The sequence below is a fragment of the Leptodactylus fuscus genome, chromosome 6 (genome assembly GCF_031893055.1).
Source record: "Leptodactylus fuscus isolate aLepFus1 chromosome 6, aLepFus1.hap2, whole genome shotgun sequence".
Taxonomy (NCBI): Eukaryota; Metazoa; Chordata; class Amphibia; order Anura; family Leptodactylidae; genus Leptodactylus; species Leptodactylus fuscus.
The window spans coordinates 148,093,230-148,098,199 of NC_134270.1; positions in this window are offsets into that span (position 1 = coordinate 148,093,230).

Genomic DNA, 4,970 nt, shown 5'->3' on the forward strand with positions numbered 1-4,970 from the left:
TTGCGTTAAAAAAAATAATAATGATGATACGAGTTTTCTTTTGCCTAGGATGCTTTTTATTTTTTAATATGAAAGCAAGTGTTCAGGAGTCCTTTCTTTTTGGACGTTTTCCCCCCCTCCTATCTTCTATTTTTATCATGAATTGCCATTAACTTGAGTGTAGGTTATTTAAAATAAAACCCTACAACTTCATTCGCCTCAGCGTCTTTATTGTCATAGACCACGTACTTACTCTTCTATATGGGCAGTAGATATCTGGTTTTGGGAAGGGGGGTGGGTTGTCTGGTCCTATAAGGTTTATTTAAAGAGGACCTTTCATCACTTGGGGAACATGCGGTTTTATATACCACTAGAAAGCCGAGAGTGCGCTGAATTCAGCGCACTGTCGGCTTTCACGATCTGTGCCTCTGGTGAAGCGCTATCGGTACCACAGCTCTTCACCGTCAGAAGGGCGTAACTGACAGTCAGGAATGCCCTTCCTCACAGCAGTGTCTATAGCACTTTACTGTGAGAGCGCGATAGGCGCTGCTGTGAGGAAGGGCGTTCTTGTCTGACTGTCAGGAACGCCCTTCTGACTGAAGAGCACCGGCACCGATGGCTCTTCACCGGGGGCACAGATGGTGAAAGCCGAAAGTGTGCATGTGCCCCAAGTGATGAAAGGTCCTCTTTAATTCGGATGTCCTATTCACACTGTGGGGTCTGACAGCTCAAACCAGTACAGATCAGCAGTAGACTGAGCATGTGCCTGAAGGTTTCGGACCCCCACAGACTACATAGTATTCATTTCGTACAAAAACTCCTTTTAGGACAGGAGAACGTTATTATTAAATGTTTGCCTATTGGGTAAAAACTTGACAGAGGGTTTAAAAAAAAAAAAAAAAAATCTCACCGATCTGCTGTTCCAGCGCTTTCTGGTTCCTCTTGACACAGGAAATGACTGTTCAGCTAATGGCTGTACTCAGGGTCGGACTGGCCCGCCGGAGCATCGGGGAATCCCCCGGTGGGCCCTGACTTAAAGTTTTCATTTTAACAATGCAGATGCATTGGTCGGGGCCCGATCGGGATGGCCAGGGGCCCCCAACCGGGTACCTGGCCAATGCATCTGTCTTCACACACAGGGGCCCCTATTAGCTGAGGCTGAAGCTGTATAGCATGTGCAGCTTCAGCCTCAGCTAACCTGCAGCTGCTTTGCTGCTCTCCTGTGAGGTCTCCCCTGCTATCCGCATGCACTTCCTCTTTCCCCCCTCCCCCTCCTCCTCACACTGAATGCTCTTACATCGCAGCGTGTGGGGAAGACAGGAGTCGTCTGCTGAGTTTGCTACTGCTGGAATAGGTGAGTAAATTCTTTTTGTAAAATCTGTATGTTTAATATGTATGTACTTTTGTGTAAAGTATGTGTCCTGTATACTGTGTGAGTACTGTATGTTTGTATACAAGTATGTGTGAGTATATACAGTATGCTATAATGTGTATGTATATATGTGTGTGTGTGTATATAGTATTCATACAAGTATATATGACTTATATATGGTAATATGAATGTATATAAATGTATATGTGTGAGTATATATGGTATATGTATAAGGCCTGGTTCACATCTGCGTTCAGTGATCTGTTTGGGGAGTCTGCATGGGAAACTCCCCCCCCCGAACGGATTATCAAACGCATTAGCAAGCGGTGTGCAGTGAAAGTATGCGGACCCCATAGACTATAATAGGGTCCATGTGCTTTCCACGCGGTGTCCGCACGAGTCTTATGGACAGGAAAGTAGATTGTGAAGTACTTTTCTGTCCGCATGTTCTTTGCGGACACTGCACAGAAAGCACATGGACCCCATTATAGTCTGTGTGCTTTCACTGCATACCACTTGCTAATGCGTTCGGTAGTCTGTTTGGGAGGGTCCCCATGTGGACTCCCCGAATGGATTACTGAACGCAGATGTGAACCAGGCCTGAGTGTGTAGGTATATAGTGAGTGCAATCCCATCCACACATTGCAGAAAAACACACATGGCAGACACACTGCAATTTCCAAAACTGTTGCGGTTTTGGAAATCGCAGCATGTCACTTATATCTGCAGAAACACCTGCAGTTTCCCTATAGGTATAAGTGTAAGTTCACACAGAGTTTTATGTTCCGGAGCCTGAGGCGGAGGCTGCCTCAGGTTCCGGACCAAAAAACAGGTAGCCTTGACTGAATGCCGGTGCACTGCACCGGCCTCCAGTCACGCACTCTGCTCCAGATTAGGCCCAATGAATGGGCCTAGTTGGGAGGAGGGAGTGTCTTCAGGCCGAATCGTGAGGCGAAACGACCTGAAGAATGAGCACCTCGCTTCTTTTTCCAGGAGCTGGAACAAAACGGCTTCCGGAAAACATTACGGGGGACCAGTGAAGTGGCCATAAAATATTTGTCCCAGACAACCCCTTAAAACAGGTTGTCTATAAACTGGAGTGATCGCTGTGGTGGCCACCAGGGAGGTGTAAAATAGTTTTTATTTTTTTTTTAAAAGCCTTCTCACCTGTCCCCCGCACCCCGTTTTCCCCACCTGTGTCTGTTTGTCTCATGGCTTCATTTCTGGAAATCCTGTACCTAATTGGTCTCAGCGATCACATGAGGTGCAGGACTCCCAGCATGGAGGCTCCGGCACGAAACCGAATAGACACTACCGGCGGACAACGGAGCACCAGGGACAGGTGAGTATTCTTTTTTTTATTTATTTGTTTTTTATTTTACACCTCCCTCCCAGCACATGGGTCGCTCCAATTCCTGAACAACCCCTTTAAAGGATTTAGCCATGTTTCTAATATTGATGGTCTGTCCTTAGGATAGGCCATCAATATTACATATGCGATGATACAACAGCCAGGACCTCTGCAGATCAGCTTTTTCCAGGACACTTCAGCTACGGGTAATGGTAACATTTCTAGGAGCCATGCTGTTCACTTGCCATACAGGCTGTAGCAGTAGGTATATGTAGTGCACATGGTATAGTGCGTGAGTAGCATGGCTCCCAACATGTTATTACCTTTAACCACCCTGTCTCGGTACCGCTGATCTGCAGGGTCCTGGCGGTGGGCCCCTAGAAACAATTCCACTGGTGGGCCCTAGACATCCCAGTCCGACCCTGGCTGTACTTGCGGTGACTCGTCTCAGCCAATTGGCTGACAAGCTTGTCCTGTGTGCTGAGTGGGACCAACATAAGACCTTGCTTGGGAACCTGGATTCATTACAATAGGGATCATGGTTCATGAGTGAAACAATGGTTTCCTAACACCATCATGTGGCCACTTAGTAGTCAATGTAAAACTCCAGTGGCCATATGGAGCCATACCCGACACAGCCTGATAACCGTGATGCAAAATGGATGTCTTTCACAGCTGTCTTTGCACACGAAGGTCACCTATTTTCATGGATCCCTCCTACATTTGTTTAGGAAGTGATCTGAGAAAAGAGACAAAGAATAAAACATGACCTAGACCAGTGATGGTGAACCTTTTTGAGACTGTGCCCAAACTGCAACTCAAAACCCACTAAATTATCGCAAAGTGCCAAAACTGCAATTTTTAACCTTAAATGGATTCAATCATTGGCTCTAGTGATTTTTAACTAAGCCTATATTTGCATAGCCTTTAGAAAGGCTATTCCAGACATACCTTTTGTTTGTTAATCCCCTCAGCAGTTTTTGAATTGGCCCGCTTTTATTGATTTGCTAATTAACCAGCACAGAGCATCGGAAGCTCACTGAGCACTGTGTGCTGTGTGTAAACAGGGGGAGGTGAGAGCCAGGGAAGGCTAAGTCATCTGTTTTATAACAACCATGCAATGTTATTACTGCCTGTACTAATATCACGTCTGCTATAAAACCTATACTGTGTGATATAGTGAAGGGACCCTAGACAGTACAATCTGCCCCACAGTGGGCCCCAGACAATACAATGCACTCCACAGTGGTCCCAGACAGTATTATATGCTCCAGAGTACACCCACACATACACTATTATATGCTCCACTATGCCCCCCCCACGCAGTGTTATCTGCTCCACAGTACACCCCTACAACACAGTATTATATTCTCCACAGTATGCCCCACACACACAGTATTATATGCTCCAGAGTACACCCACGCACAGTGTTATCTGCTCCACAGTACACCCCTACAACACAGTATTATATGCTCCACAGTATGCCCCACACACAGTATTATATGCACAGGCACCTGAAAAGTGATACTGGATTCCCTGTTAGTGAGCAATCTGGGTGCCAGCAGAGAGGCACCGCATACCATAGATTCGCCATCACGGACCTAGAGCCAGAGCTGCTTCACCCCTCCAAGACCTCCAGTTTTTGGTATCTTTTAATAGCTACTGCTCCACTGATTCTGAGACTGTTGGTATTTTTCCTCTAGCCTCCGTCATTCCCAAGCAATCCTTGCTGTAAGCTTTGGTGCCTTATATGCTATCAGTACTGTTAGGAGGGCGGTGTCAAACACTGGCTGCCTCTGATTGGAGCCCTGAATCTTGCCCTCCTGACTCCGCCCTTCTCACTTTAAATAGTAATAACACATCGGGCACCAAAACTAACTGCTTGTTGCTCATGAACAGTCGGGACTAGAGAGAAAATTCCAACTGTGCAGGAATCTGTACAACAGCGACTATTAAACGATGCTAAGAACTAGAATTAGTGGAGGTGGTGAAATGTCCTCTCACGCTGAGATATCTCACTCCAGCTGAAGAAAGGTGTAGGACCGATACATGAAACATCTGAATAAATTGGCTCTTATGTGCCTGCCTTGTTGTCTGAGGGTGCTTTGGCATCGTTTGAGGTTCAGCGTGTTCCTAAAACTTTTGGCATTTCTAGCTAAGTAGTCCTTGATGCCTCTTTCGAAAGTAGAAGCTGCTTACTCACTTGGAGGGGAGGCGGAATCCTAATTGATTCCCCGTCAGGCACACGATTCGCTAGAATTAAGGATT